General features: G+C 39.5%; 2 pseudogenes; both read right to left on the minus strand.

Moving 5' to 3' along the window:
* Window positions 1–722: 722 nt before the first annotated feature.
* On the minus strand, window positions 723–2,360 carry LOC149028357 (cytochrome P450 94A2 pseudogene; annotated as a pseudogene).
* A 12,311-nt stretch (window positions 2,361–14,671) lies between these two features.
* Window positions 14,672–16,471, minus strand: LOC149028358 (cytochrome P450 94A1 pseudogene; annotated as a pseudogene).
* Window positions 16,472–16,816: the final 345 nt, after the last annotated feature.

A 16,816-nucleotide genomic window follows, 5' to 3' on the forward strand; every position in this document is an offset into this window, starting at 1 on the left:
GGGTTGGGCTGGCTGGGCTTTTGCCTTAACCTAGAATCAACTTTGTCAAGTGAGGCTTTACCCAGGAGTGTAAAATCAATGAAACTAACTACCTGAGAAAGCTCTGACCAGCAACCACTAATAGGGAATTAGAAATACAAAAGTACAAGTGTACCACCAAGCTTGTGACAATTGGAGCCCAATAAACAAATTGAAGCTCTAAATTGCATGGAACTAAAGGCTAAAGCTAAATGTTAGGGTCATAAGTTGAAAGAGAAAATTACACAAATAAACCAAATATGGTATGAAATTCAATTCAAAATTTAGTTTCAGTATGGTTCTTGCGGTACAATATGCGATACATACCAACGGTATGGATCCTCACACCAAAACCGTACTGTACCGAATTTAGAAAACAGTTTTTGGTATATACCGTACCGATTTTGAAATGGTGCGGTACGATTTACAATTTTAAATGGCACGGTTCCGTACGATTAATCGATTTCAATACCGAATTGACATCCTTATCAGGGAGCACAAAACATAGAGTACTCCCCTAACGGAGAGGTGATCTGACCCTGTGTTAGGTGGGTTGTGAGAGAGAAAACCAAGGTGGAGGAAATCCAAATCCTAATAGAAGGTGCTGAAGGATCAATAAAATAGAAGTTTTCTTCTGAGTACCATACAAACAAAAGTAACGTATTACAAAACATAAAAATCAAGTTAGTTGTTATGAATTATGATTCCCTTTAAACCCTTATCAAAGAAAACAGAGCATTTGAAACCCATGGTCATGGTCATTCATCACCAGACGCAACTTCCCTCTTTTCAATTCTCACTGGAAAACCTCCTTTCATTTTGGAGGATAGGTAGGAAACAAAAAGCGGATCGAAGTCCTTCTCGGCCGGCACCACCCGATACTTCTGCATCACACCAACCACTATCCTCTGCATCTGCAAGAAAGCCATGTCTTTCCCCAAGCACACCCTGGGACCTGCTTGAAACACTGGATATGTGTATGGATCTTTTCCCACAAACTTCACCTTGTTGTCATCTTCCCTCTGAAGCCACCTCTCCGGCAGAAACTCCAGGCAGTCTTTCCCCCATATCTTCTCCATCCTCCCCATTGCATAAGGGAAGTATGTAACTCCCGCTCCCTTCTTCACAAAGGTACCGTCCGGCAGGTAATTGTCGGCCGCTGCGAATTTAGTGTCGTTGGGAACCGGAGGATACAATCTCATGGATTCACAGATGGCTGCATGGGTGTAGACTACGTGCTTCACATCGTCGTAATCAAGTGACTCTGGCTTATCCTTCAACTCCTTCATTAACTCCTCTTCAACACGAGGATTGCGATGCACTAGTAGGAAGAACCATATCAACGCTGCGGATGTGGTATCCCGGCCAGCTAAGATAAAGCTGATCACCATATCAGCAGCAAAGCGTTCATCAGAGTGGCCAGAGTTCAAGATTCTTGAGAGGAGATCCTGTGTTTCTAGTGAAGATTTCTCTTCCAGTTCTCTTTTCTTTTCTCTCACTACCTTCGTTGCGAATTCACGGACGGTTGCATTGGCTTGTCGTAGACACTTCTCAGACCCAATATTAAGTGCCCTTTTAAGCTTCCAGAAAGGAGGGAATATGTAGTGAAACCTCTCGCTGCTCAATTGGGTTGCAGCTTCGAATGCTTCAGCGAATTCTGATTTGGGCTGTGGGAAAGATGGTGACAGGCACGCCGGGTCATACCCAAAAGCAATTCTGCAGATGTTATCGAACGTAAACCTCTGAAGGATGTCTTGCAGATCAAGAACATAATTATCTTCAGCAGCGTGGTCAAGTAGGGGAAGGAGACGGTCGAAGACCTCGGCTTCCACGACTGTTTCGATGAACTTGCGGAGAGATTTGGTGTTGAATTCATGGCTGGATATCTGTCTCTGAAACCTCCAGTTATCGGCATCAGCATTAAAGATGCCATCGCCAAGGAAGTTGGTGAGGGTGTCTCTGAAGAAGTCCCCTTTTGGGTAGAGATTGAATTCGTTTTTGAGAATGTGTTGGACGTTGGCTGGGTTAGTGGTTACAAGCTGAAGATGGCCAAGAGGGCGATGGAGGAGGATGTTTCCGTTGGGACTTTCTTGAAGTAGTTCTGTAGCCCATTGGTTGAATCGCTCTTGGTTAGCAGAAATGGCGATGGACGAACCCAACAACGGGTAGGATTTGGGGAATTTAGTGGTTTTAGATGAAGGTAAAGATAAAGACTTCTTCTTTCCCAGTTGAGTGAGCTGGTTTTGATGAAGAAGAGGAAGAGTGGGACGATAACCAATAGAAGAGAAGTTGACAACTCAAGCTGAAACATGATGGATGAGATGTTTGTTATGAAGAACGCATGCAACTCTGGTTTCTGGATCAGTTCTCTGCATCATAGTAGTGAATTTATAGGCGTGAGATCTTTGAAGAAGTATCAGTTCTCCACATTCAACTCAAAAATATTATATCTGTACAGTCTTAACTGACTGTTGACCATTGAAAACATCCCTTAATGATTAAAAAATTCAACGCAACGTAGCCATCAAGGCGTTTCCATCAGATTTTCTAGGCTTGGATTCAAATCTCCATGGACCCCATTCATCCTCTATAATACCAAATCAAAGCTGCCAAATCTAAGTAAACTATAAAAAATATATAGATAGAACAGTTATCCTTGACTTTGAGGATGGAGTCAAGGTACACCAAAGCTGGCCCAAGCAAACTTCAGTTCTAATGATATGAAAAATCTGAGAACAGTCAAGGTACACCAAAGCTGGTCCAAACGAACTTAAGTTCTAATTATATGAATAAATCTGAGAATTTATTGGAGTATCACATTTCTTAATTTTTATTTTTCAACCTCACTTTGTAGATTACCACAAGAAAAAATTAGAGCTGATCCTTGACATGCACTTGCACTTAGACAGACTATTCACACCGACCACGGCCATGTCCTAGCCCAGCACGGCGTGCTCATGTGATGTATATCCGGATCTCTGAGTAGTCCATACCTACCTCTTCCCTAATACAATCTTACTTAGGAGCATTTAACATTAATACTAATATTAGTCAGCTTCCCACCGATGTGAGACTAAAATGTATAAGATTTCTATTTATATTTTTTTTATAATATATAAGATATTTAATTACTTTGGATACATAGAATAGCTGGAAGGCCTTGAATTGAAATTTTCCCATCCACAAGATTCATAAAAAAAATATATAAAAACTTGATACAGAGAATTTTAACGACTTCTGAAACTTAAACAGATATTATACTATTATTTTAAAAGAAAATCCAATACAGATCCATGATCTCAAGTCTCATCTCTCAGACAACTGAAACCATATGAGAATACTATATCTCAAACTTGAAATACCTCCTTTGACCTTGTGTTTGTTGATACGGGTTTCTAAGCCTTTGGCTTGACTATTTCTGTGGGTTTGTAATGACCCCTACAACTGTATGATTGGATCACAAAGTTTAAATGAGAACCCTATACTTGACTGCAAGCATATAGTTATTGTCTTTTAATTACGGATCTAGACATTTTTTGAATTAAAAGGGCTGTAATGTTGAATTGAACCAATCATAAAATATTAAAATACGTATAATGCTGAAGACTATATTTTGTTTACCCTTCGCAATTGTAGCAGTGAACTATGGATGAGAATCTTTGACAAAATCAACCAAGCTATTATTTGCAGACTCCATTAAATTGTCTTTGACTACTTAAAAAAAAGTTATCATATCAAAAAGCAACTTAGTTCTAAGGGATTGTGAGATAAGGTCAATTATATTCATTCTTTTTAAATACAATAAATGTTTATAAAACATGAATGTTTGACAATATATCTATATATGTATATAAAAGAAATGTTTGAGAAAATTTCTTCAAGGAGGCTCTGTTTAACTTACTTCTTCTTTTTTTATTTATTTATTTATTTATTTTTTTTATTATTTTTTTTATTTAAGATTGTGGAAGATGCTAAACAACAGTTTCTTTCAACACTTTCATTTTTTATTTCAAGGATTTCTATTTTTCTGAAAATTTTCTGGAAGAAGCGGTTCTGAGATTTCAATGTCGTCTTCTTCTTCTTCTTCGTTTTCAATTTGGTTTTTTTTTTTATTTAAATTCAGTAAAAGAGAAGGGAGCGATTTCAATGTAGTCTTCTTCTACTAAGTTTTTTCCAGTTGAGTTTTTATTTGGGAAGTGAAGGGAAACTTGGATACTAAATCGGATTTTACAGTACTGTAGATTTCAAGTTGGGTAAAAAATGAGTTGTTTTACTGTAGCTTTTAGATTGGAATCAGACACGTGGCATTTTCTGAGGGCTCACTGGGCAGTCCATGGACGATACCCTCCTTGGAGAGAATCCAAACCCGCTGTAACCAAGGTTTAAAGTATCGATATCGAGTATTGTATCGTATCAATTAGGAGATTTTAAAAGACATATCGTCTTGTCTTGTATCACATTGGTCAATGTATTTTAGTACGATTCATATGGATATGTATCGACTACTATCATACTTTAAATCTTGGCCGTAACAATTACATTGGTGTGATTGTAGACCTTGTCATACCCCTTTACACCCACCCTACCTTACTACCTCTGATTTTATATTCCGTAATGAGGTGAGAAGTGAAAAGCATTTGTTTCAGGCACAATTACTTTTCTTTTTTTTTTTTTTTGATAAAAGAAAATTAATATTAGAACTAGAAGATTTTATTACAGTCATTCACCTGATTAGCTACAAAGTTTGCATACATTTCAAAATAATCCGGGAGTATTGAATTTGGGAATGTATCATATTTTACCCTTTTTGTTATTGATGCTAGTTCCATAAACATGGCTAGTTCCCCAAATGACCACGTCATTCTCGAGGGCTATAGTAACAGATCTGCCATCTGTGGATTATTTGTCCAAATGTCATCTATTTTAATCACATTTTGTATTGCTTTTATCATTCCTTGCTGCAATCCAAAAAGCATATTTTCCAAGATTTCCGTTGCTTTTCAGGCTTACTTGACAATACAAATCCATAGCTCTCTAGAGTTTAGTCTCCCTTGTAATCCACACACTATACCAATCGAAGAAATCACTCTCTAAGGTGGGACGACCACTTTTAACCATACTTGTCTACGATTCCATGTTGCATTATCCAGTTGATTAAGTCTGAACATCAAACAACAAACCTGCACACAACCACCATGGACATCTTAATAATTGTTGGAATTTATTAATTTGATTAATAAATTAAATGCCCAAGGGCAATATTGGAAACTCACTATTAGGGCGGTTACAAAATAGGTTATATATTTTAGTAACCACCGCATTAGTGAGTAAGTAACGGAGTGATTCATTCGTACGAGCGAATCTCTGAGAAACGGCGGCTCCATCTCTCTCTCCCTCTCTCTAAGAATCGCAGGCTTAAATTTTCTTCTTTGCTAGTATTCGATCTTCATTCCATTAATCCACGGCATTTGGGTTGTGGATATTATTCCCTTTCCCTGTGATTGAGGAATCTCGCCGGTAAACCTTTGGTGGTGGAGCGAGAACGTGGATCTAGACTTCCGCTGCGAATACTTCAAGTAAGGGAAAGCGAATTCAGGTAAGGAATTTTTTCCCCATCAATTAATTGAATTGAATTACTTTTGATGTATTACCAACATTGGTATCAGAGCCAGGTTCCCACGTTTATTGTTCCTCCCCATTGTTTAATTTTATTGTATGGATCCAATGGGAGGATCAAGGGTTTAATACGAAACCCATGGGAGAATTGATAGGGTTTTTGGAAACCTTTAATTTTGATTCGGATCCGAGTGGGAGATCCTTGTGGATTTCCCTAATGGAGATTTGCATGAATTGATAATCCATGATGAAAATTTTTGTTTAAAATTTATTGTTGGATTTTTTTTTCATGTGTTTTTGGATGATTTTTGAGTGAAAAAACGTGTTTTACCATTTTTTTCCGTTCAAGAAAAATTGAAAAATCGCCGTTTTTTTGTCACTGTGGACCAGACGACGATCCGACGCGGCCGTCCGCCTATTATCCGAGTGGTCACCAGTGACCCAGACGGAATTTCCGTCTGGTCACAGAATGCGCGGGCTAGTTCCTCGTCGACGTTTCGACATAGAGGATGAAGCCTACATGGTAACTCCTGAAGAGATCGACTGTGAGATGATTTCAGTCGATGAGCATGAACCAAAGAGCGTGAAGGAAGCTCTTGCGGGGTCAAGCTCAAAGGAATGGTTAAAAGCAATAAAGGAAGAGTTGGAGTCGATGAAAGTTAATCATGTCTGGGACTTGGTTGACTTGCCGCCAGGCCGAAAGGCGATTGGGAACAAGTGGGTTCTCAAGATCAAAAGAAAGGCGGATGGATCTATTGAGAGATTCAAGGCTCGTTAGTGGCTAAGGGCTACACCCAACGAGAGGGCGTGATTATGAGGAAACTTTTTCCCCGTGGTTAGGTTTGCCTCAATCCGCCTCATACTAGCCATTGTTGCTCGGTTGGACTTGGAGCTTTATCGGATGGATGTAAAAACTGTTTTCTCAATGGAGAACTTGAGGAAGAGATCTATATGGATCAGCCTCAAGGCTTTGAAGCACATGGACTTGAGCGCAAAGTGTGCAAGCTTAAGAAGTCCATATATGGCTTAAAGCAAGCATCTAGACAGTGGAATGTGCGCTTCCACCAAGCTATGATGGAAAATGGTTTTTCCATGCTTGAGGAAGACCACCGTGTTTACACCAAGAGATCCGATAATAATTATGTCATTCGACACCGCACGTAGATGACATACTTATGGCTAGCAATAGCAAGGAGCTATTGGAAACCATTCGGAAATGGTTGTCCTTCGTATTTGATATGAAGGACATGGGTGAAGCAAGCTATGTGCTTGGTGTCAAGATTGTCGAAATAGGCAAAAGAGATTACCGGGTTTATCTCAAGAGACCTATATTGACAATGTCTTGATGAGATACGATGCACAACCGCAAACCAATTGATACTCCAGTGGAGAAGGGTTTGCATTTGAGCCTTGATATGGGTCCTAAGACTCCAGAGGAGAAAACCAAGATGGAAAGAGTTCCATATTCCAGGCGGTGGGTAGCCTATGTACGCTATGATGTGTACTAGGCCGGATATTTGTTATGCAGTGGGTTTGGTTAGTCGGTACCAATCAAACCCGGGCATAGAGCACTGAAAGCGACCAAGAGGATATTGAGATATCTCGGAGGAACGAGTAACTACATGTTGTGTTACCAAGGATCGGATTTGCGGTTAGTTGGCTATAGTGATGCCGACTGGGCGGAGACATCGATGAGCGCAAATCAACCTCCGGATATGCTCTTGCTGAATGGCGGGGCCATTTCGTGGTGTAGCAAGAAGCGAGGCTTGTATATCCCCCCCCCAGGAAGGGAGTATGTGGCATGCTCAGCTGCGGTTCAAGAGGCTGTTTGGTTGAGAAGATTCCTTCGACATACCGGGATTGTGATGACATCCAAAGAGGCCGCCCTTGTCTACCGTGATAGTACGGCAACTCTTAGCTATGTCAAGGACCCCAAGTATCATGGGAAGATCAAACATATACAATTGAGATACCACTTTGTTAGAGACATTACATCAAGAAAGAAAGTTGTACTTAAGCACATATCTACTAGTTTGATGGTAGCTGACCCTCTTACCAAACCTATAGCCAAGGATGTTTTTATTTCTCATGTAAAATCCTTGCCACGTAGATTGTGACTTATTTTTGTCCGAGACTTTCTTATTAATGAATAATATGAGTTCATTCCAGCATTTTTTTATTCACCGTGTGATTGTGTTTTCTTCTAGCATAAAACAACATATGTCAATAGGCAAGAGAATGGCTCACTCACACGAGCATTCGCCTCGGCGCCTTGGAGGCGAGCGAGAGATGAGACGGATTGTGAATGACTTTGTGTAGGTCAATTCATAATCATGATGTCGCCTTGATTTGGAATCAAGATGAGTTTCTCTATTGTGAAGAGAATCGACATGAATGTTCCCACTATTCATGTTGCCTATAGGAGCAGTGCGAGTACTTTATGTGGCGCTAGGGTGGCGACAATAAAGTAACTCGGGTTAGGCGCAGTTGGACTAAGACCCGTATGGTGTTGAGATGGACATACGTTCTATTGTATATAGAATGCTCCACCATAGCACATATATCATACTATGTGTGCTTAGCGATCATTGGAAATGAGAGGATGGATCCGCTCCTCTCATTGTGTGAGTCCATTAGTGTTCTTAGTGACTTTCGACGACATCATGAAACGAAGGGTTGATGTGGCTACTGGGGTGTTACCTATGGTCATGATAGATTCGACCTAAAGGGGCACTACCGGGAAAGGAGTCAATCCTAAGTGTAGTGATGGTCTGGCGAAAGGAAAGGTTTGATTCAACTGCACCCTAAAAGTGTTTCGGCGCCAACCGTATGTGTTACAGAGTGAACATTTTAAGGACAAGAAGGTGATCTCTCGGAGGGATCGAGATACCTTTAGTCCGGTGAGTTTGAATAAACCTAGGACACCGTGTTATACTAATGCTTATTTGATTTGCTCTATGAGTGATGTGCCATTCGGCCTTCGGGAAGGTTTCTAGTTTGGGGCTCACGCGTGAGGTATATCACCGGTCGCACAACCCATTTTGCCGATGACTTGTGGATATTAGTGTCCGGGACACAGTGGTCTATGTCGGGATACATAGTGAAGAGATCAATATATATGTATATCGGGATATGCATGTGTGTTTGGGACACAAGAGGTCTATGTATCCGGGATACATAGCAGAGAGATTGAATGTGTATATCCGGGATATACAAGTGTCTGGGACACATTGAAAGATTAACACTTGCCCTTGTGCAAGTGGAGTGATGGAATTTATTAATTTGATTAATAAATTAAATGCCCAAGGGCAATATTGAAACTCACTATTAGGGCGGTTACAAAATAGGTTATATATTTTAGTAACCACCGCATTAGTGAGTAAGTAACGGAGTGATTCATTCGTACGAGCGAATCTCTGAGAAACGGCGGCTCCATCTCTCTCCCCTCTCTAAGAATCGCAGCTTAGATTTTCTTCTTGCTAGTATTCGATCTTCATTCCATTAATCCACGGCATTTGGGTTGTGGATATATTCCCTTCCCGTGATTGAGGAATCTCGCCGGTAAACCTTTGGTGGTGGAGCGAGAACGTGGATCTAGACTTCCGCTGCGAATACTTCAAGTAAGGGAAAGCGAATTCCGGTAAGGAATTTTTTCCCCATCAATTAATTGAATTGAATTACTTTTGATGTATTACCAACAATAATAGATGAGCAGATGATGCACAGGACTTTCGAACTAGTGGGTTGGTCCAACACAGGAACAGAAGAGAGAAGGAATTACAGATTTTGGACCTGATCCAACCACTAGTGTGCTTGATGAATCCTCCACACTGAAATTTAAATAAAATCCCACATCAACCATTCTGCATTTTTTGGAATTCAAGCACGCTTCTGTAATCCACGAGAGAAAAATTGCCAGTGTTCAGTTGAGTTTGAAGCCCCAACAATCAACATGAATTTCTCTATTTCCAGTGGAATTCAAATCAATACAATTAGGACGGTTAACAGGCACTGAACACCAAACTGAAAAAGTCGAATTAAAACAAAAACCTGATTCCAAAAATACAAATGGTAAAATCATTCTGCAAAGCTGCCAAATTTCACTGTTTCAAATGGTTCCTGAAGATTTCCATTCATGCTGGAGATTTGAGGTTTGACTTGACTAATTCCTTAGCAATTGCACTCGTGTCAAGAAATGTCGTGCCAGGTAGTAGTAGTCACTTTGACTCTGCACCCAAGCACGGTTAAGGCATGGAATGATCATCCCACCTTCTGTGAACCTCACTGTGTTATATTCCTGTCAGTTAAAACTACCTGAAAGACTCAAAGTTCTGGCAACATCAATACTAATGATGCTTGACACTGGTATATCAACAAATTGACGCAAGAGACAAAAGAAAGACTCACTCCAGGAAGGGGGGAAAACAGATCCCTATGGTGATTAAGACGCATGTACAAGTATCACTACATAAAAGCATGTCAGGCCCAATAACTCAAAAAACGACATTCTGGTACTGTGCAAGATCTACCTCAAGAGATTGTTCATGTATGGTGTTATTTTCAGATTGACACTGAGAGGGGGTGAATCAGTATTTTCAAAAATTCACCACAATGTGGCTGGGTTTACCAGACAATGTACCACTCGTAGCTATCAACTGCACAAGGACACGTCCACCACACACCACAATATGGCTAGGTCTACCAGACAGTGTACCACCACTCTGCAATCAAGGCACTCCAATATGTGCAACAAAAAAAATGCAATGCACCAGAGTTTACGTGGTTCGGCCAAACTGACTACATCCACGGAGTAATACCCTACATAGGGTTTCGTATATTACTCAATACACTCCTAGATATTTTGACTGTTACAACAGTCCAGGAACACCAATCCCTGCTATAGTCTAAAATGCAATTCAGACAAGGGCACCAACCCCAACCCCCTAGACAAGCTCCATCTTGCTAGGTCACAATGTAAACCAATAATTCAAGTTCCCCAAATTACATTCATGATCTAGGTTCTTTATCATTAAACATAACCTAGAAAATAATAGACAATAACTTGTGAATACAGGTTACCTCAACTTGTGTAAGATGCATGGTAACAATACTTGTTTCTCTTTTTCTCCAACTCTTTTTTTTTTCTTTTCAATCTTTTTCAGTTTTCTCTCTTTAAAAAAACCATACAACCATGTTCCCTTCTTTTCTTCTGCTGCTTTTTCTTCCTTCTCTTTCCCTTTCTTTCTTGTTCAGCAAAACAAAAGACTTCTTATTCCCAAGCTTCAGATCTCCAAAGCCAACCAACGTCTTCTGGTTCGACCTCCACGCTCTTCCCAAGCTCCTCAAAACGTCCTTCCTCTTCTGCTGAAGTTTGCTCTCCTTTTATGGATTAATTAAACTCAGAGTTTGAATCAAACTCAAAGTTCCTATCTAACTTAAACAAGGAGTGTTTTGACGTACAAATCGGACTAACTTAGAGATCTCCAATGAACAATCCCACCGTTGGATTTGAAGATCAAGAATTCGTGAAGCTCTCGTCCAAAAATTGGCTCAATCGGACACTGGATGACCATCCGATGAAGAGGTTGATCAAAACTGGACAGAGACCCTCAAAAACAGGATTCTTGAGAGACCCTCAAAAACAGGATTCTTGAGTTTTTTTTATTTGAATTGGATTCTTTTTCTCGGAACCTTTTTGTATGTTGCTGTACAATATCAAAGCCCACTTAAGTTGCCAACAATGACAACACCTTCATTTTAGGCCAATGAAACAACATATGGTTACAGGGCAAGAGTCATCCTCACCTACCAAGGTGGTCAACCTCACTCTGCCTCCAACTACAACTTCCCTGTCATGCAAATTTGGGCCAACAACACAGAAACTGGCTATTAGACTCTGAATAGACAATCAGGGTCAGAAAGCAGGAATAAGCAAAGGCATAAATCTATGGAAAATGTATTCATTCTTGATTGTTCGATGCCAATTTCCAAGGTTTAGCCAACTTAGGTAATTATGGTAGGATTGTTCATTTTCACATTAAAGATAATTACGTGCTAACATTAATTAGTATTAATATTACACTATTTACTGAGAAAGAATCTGACTGCAAGCCAGAATGCAATCATGTTCCTAATGCCTTTAATAGCTTTCCGATCGAACTTTCATATTTTCATGTCTTCCAAGATTTCTGTGAAAACATAACTGAGCCAATAAGAATGTAACTACAACTCAGCCAGTAGCCAAGGTTCATGCAATCTTGATACGAGTAACAAGCTTTTTCAGATGGCTTTATTGATACAAACACAAAAAGTTGCAGTCAATTCATTAATTTCACACGTAAATCTGAATCCAATTAAATGCATCATCTCTGTATAATATTATACAAGTCTCACTTCCATTCATTCCGAGATTGTTGAAAAAACGTCTTGTAATGATGATCCATGGAATGGTGAGGCGATGAAAAAATCAACTTTGTTTTATTGGGTAACAATGAATATATCAACTAGTCTTTTTTTTTTTTTTTGGGTGGCTATACTTTTCAGTTTCATTATGTCACGAAATTGGGGAAGATCTATATAATAATTTGTTTTTTGTTTTTCTTTTCCAAGAAAGTGTAGAAACTAGAAAGTTTGATTATACTATACCCTATTCTTGAAAAATAAAAAGAAATAAAATAATGATGAATTCTTAAACAAGATAAAGGAGATAGAGAATGCAAAATGATGAAGAGTCGGATTTTAACTTGTTATGTCTCCAGAATTTAAGTGTCATCAACTCAACCTGGAATTGGGAATTAGAACATGACATATTTAGCCCGCAAAGACATATGTAGAAATTAAAGATAATTTTTTTTCTTCTTTTTTTTCTTGAATATACATAAAAACTAAGCTTTGAAGTGAAAGTAAAACATGTTTTGAGATCTTTCAACTTCGAAAACTTTCATTAAATTAGTATTAAACCAAACAATGTGGATTTTTATATAATTTTTTTCAAAAAGAACTTAATCATAGACAGTGGTGAAGCCACATAGGGGCTGGGGGCCCATTTTTTACAAAATTTGATTAGTTCTCTATTTTTTTTTTTCTTTATTCTTTTCACTCCACATGTGAAATACCTCTATTTCTCCCCCCTCCTCTATTAAAAATAAATTTTTAATAAAAAATTACACGGAAAGTAGATGCCATTCTTAATAATTATTCAACGGTTACCGTTAAACCCCTACTTTGAAGGAACAAAAAATTAAAACTTAATTAAAAACTGTATATTTATATCGTTGTATTAAACTAATTATTGAAGTAATTGTTTTATTAAAAAAAAAAGAATTATCAAAATAAGTAATCTAAAATATGATAAAATATGCAACTGTGGATCTCACATGAGCTCACACAATATGTGCAGTAGCTTACTGCTTACCCCACTCAATGTTTAATTCTGTCTCTATCGCTAATCGTAGATTGCCACATGGATTGAGGGTATGTGCGCCAAAACTTTCTTTCTTCTTCTTTTTCTTTTTTCCTCTTTCTTTCTTGTTTATTTTTTTAGTATCAGGTATATTACAGATATCAGGAGGTTTCTGATGGTAATTAATTCTTGATACATGGGTAGATATGTACATGGAGATAGATCTATTGATGGGAACAACTTTATTACAGCCATAGTTACTTCTGCAAACTGTAGAAACGGAACTTTTTAAAATGGTAGAAGGCGTCCAAATCCTCTACACCTAGGTGCACTTGTGCTAGGGAGTTCGGATCATCTCCCCGTAGAGTGCTCCCCAACGAACGGCTTTACAACCGGATTTTTATTTGCGGCAGCAGCTGCCTGCTGCTGCCGATGGCTAAGATTAAGCCACATAAGCAAAACAAAATCTGACGGTTGTAAACTCAAAATGCAAATTTTGATTTTTACATTTAAAAGTTTAAAGGTTTCAAATTCACAAATCACATCCCTGTAAATGGATATGAAGCAGAGACCTTCAAAGTATACTAACTACCGTCCAAATCACATCCTTGTAGATGGATGGATATTCACCGCACTGTAAAACCTAGCATCCTAGTAAATGGATATGAAGCAGAAGAGGAGAAGGGATAGTAGATATGAGATGGTCGATGAGTAGAAACCTGATTCGGCGGTGGCGATGAAGAGATTTTGGGTCTGAACTCCTGGATCCAGGTGCCCAGAAAACTTAAGAACTCGATTTTCCTCCATGGATAAAAGAAAGGTTTCCTCACTTACAGGAGAGAAAACAACTCAAAAAGAGGAGAAACTCTAGATTTTCTTTCAGCACATACTATAATGACCTGAAATCTCTCTTATCCTGTCAAAGAAGATTTCACAACGACTTGTCATTGCAAGCAAGAGTCCCTTTAATCCTCCATTCCTGCGTATCTTATTTTCCCAAGAGAAAAACACCTCCACGACTGCTCCTAAAAATTTCAAACCTCCTCTCAGAATTTCAAGACCCTGAATTAAGACCCTGAGTCTCAACTAGAAACGGATATCCCTAAAAACCTAGTGTTTCGACTTCCTCGAGCGATTTCGCTGGAAATGTGGTTCAGATTCTATTAAATTAAAATAGTACCCTTCAAAGTATCACACATTCACAGCTTATGTGCATACACCGCGGTTTGTCAAAGGCAAATTGGTGAAGGGACGTGATTTGAGAATTCGAAAACTTTTAAACTTTTTAATGTAAAAATCAAAATTTGCATTTACATTTACAACCGTTGGATTTCTTTTTGTTTATGTGGATTAATCCTAGCCATCGGCAGCAGCAGGCAGCTGCTGCCGCAAATAAAAATCTTTTACAACCACAGAATACAACGGGCCCACAAGTAAAGATGATAAGTTTTTTTTAAATATATTTTATTATTTTTTACCTGTGTCCCACTATATTTTGTGGTTGCAAAGCCATCGAAGAGCACTGAACACAGAGTCCTTCCCCGACCGGGAGATGATCTGGACTCTGTGTTAAGTCAAGTGAACCGTGCAAACAGGCGGAGGAAATCCAAATCCTAATAGAAGGTGCTGAAGGATCAATAAAATAGAAGTTTTCTTCTTTATTTGTTGCCAAACAAATGTTTGAGTACCATACAAACAAAGGTAACGTATTACAAAACACAAAAATCAAGTTAGTTGTTGTGATTCCCTTTAAACCCTTATCAAAGAAAACAGAGCATTTGAAACCCATGGTCATGGTCATTCATCACCAGACGCAACTTCCCTCTTTTCAATTCTCACAGGAAAACCTCCTTTCATTTTGGAGGATAGGTAGGAAACAAAAAGCGGATCGAAGTCCTTCTCAGCCGGCACCACCCGATACTTCTGCATCACACCAACCACTATCCTCTGCATCTGCAAGAAAGCCATGTCTTTCCCCAAACACACCCTGGGACCTGCTTGAAACACTGGATATGTGTATGGATCTTTTCCCACAAACTTCACCGCCTTGTTGTCATCCTCCCTCTGAAGCCACCTCTCCGGTAGAAACTCCAGGCAGTCTTTCCCCCATATCTTCTCCATCCTTCCCATGGCATAGGGGAAGTATGTAACTCCGGCTCCCTTCTTCACAAAGGTACCGTCCGGGAGGTAATTGTCAGCCGCTGCGAATTTTGTGTCGTTGGGAACCGGTGGATACAACCTCATGGTTTCACAGATGGCTGCATGGGTGTAGACCACATGCTTCACATCGTCGTAACCAAGTGATTCTGGCTTATCCTTCAACTCCTTCATTAACTCCTCTTCAACACGAGGATTGCGATGCACTAGCAGGAAGAACCATATCAAGGCTGCGGATGTGGTATCCCGGCCAGCTAAGATAAAGCTGATCACCATATCAGCAGCAAAGCGTTCATCAGAGTGGCCAGAGTTCAAGATTCTTGAGAGGAGATCCTGTGTTTCTAGTGAAGATTTCTCTTCCAGTTCTCTTTTCTTTTCTCTCACTACCTTCGTTGCGAATTCACGGACGGTTGCATTGGCTTGTCGTAGACACTTCTCAGACCCAATATTAAGTGCCCTTTTAAGCTTCCAGAAAGGAGGGAATATGTAGTGAAACCTCTCGCTGCTCAACTGGGTTGCAGCTTCGAATGCTTCAGCGAATTCTGATTTGGGCTGTGGGAAAGATGGTGACAGGCACGCCGGGTCATACCCAAAAGCAATTCTGCAGATGTTATCGAACGTAAACCTCTGAAGGATGTCTTGCAGATCAAGAACATAATTATTTTCAGCAGCGTGGTCAAGTAGGGGAAGGAGACGGTCGAAGACCTCAGCTTCCACGACTGTTTCAATGAACTTGCGGAGAGATTTGGTGTTGAATTCATGGCTGGATATCTGTCTCTGAAATCTCCAGTTATCGGCATCAGCATTAAAGATGCCATCGCCAAGGAAGTTGGTGAGGGTGTCTCTGAAGAAGTCCCCTTTTGGGTAGAGATTGAATTCATTTTTGAGAATGTGTTGGACGTTGGCTGGGTTAGTTGTTACAAGCTGAAGATGGCCAAGAGGGCGATGGAGGAGGATGTTTCCATTGGGGCTATCTTGAAGAAGCTCCGTAGCCCATTGGTTGAATCGCTCTTGGTTAGCAGAAATAGCAATTGAGGAACCCAACAATGGGTATGACTTGGGGAATTTGGTGGATTGAGATGATGAAACTGAAGACGGAGACTTCTTCTTTAGCAGTTGAGTGAAGCTGGTTTTGATGAAGAAGATTAAGAGTGGGACAACAACTAGTAGAATAGAAAGTGAGAACTCAAGCTGAAACATGATGGACTAACTATTAGGAAGAAGACAATAGTACTTGGCAAAACAACTAAGAAGCTAGTTGTTGTCTTAGTAGCTAGGCTGCTTGGTTCTGCAAATAATAGTATACCTATTTATAGAGATGATATCTTTGACAAAGTAAGCAAAGAGGTGAGTTTAATTTCCACACTCATGCTGTCACGGCTGAATATGAGGAGAGCAGTCTAATTTGACTCTTGACTGCTTAAGCAATTGCTTCATAATTACTACCAAATCAAAGGCAACTTAGTCCTTGAGTTTGAAAAAAGAAAATAAATAAAAAATAAAGAAGCAACCTAACCATGAAGGTGTTGCAAGTACCCAGGCTATAATACTACGTCATCTGTTAAGTTACCTCAAGCAACCTAACCATCCAGGTGTTGCAAGTATCCACTAACATAGCTTAAT

The sequence above is a fragment of the Hakea prostrata genome, chromosome 1 (genome assembly GCF_041222555.1).
Source record: "Hakea prostrata isolate BN-2017 chromosome 1, UWA_Hpros_2, whole genome shotgun sequence".
Taxonomy (NCBI): Eukaryota; Viridiplantae; Streptophyta; class Magnoliopsida; order Proteales; family Proteaceae; genus Hakea; species Hakea prostrata.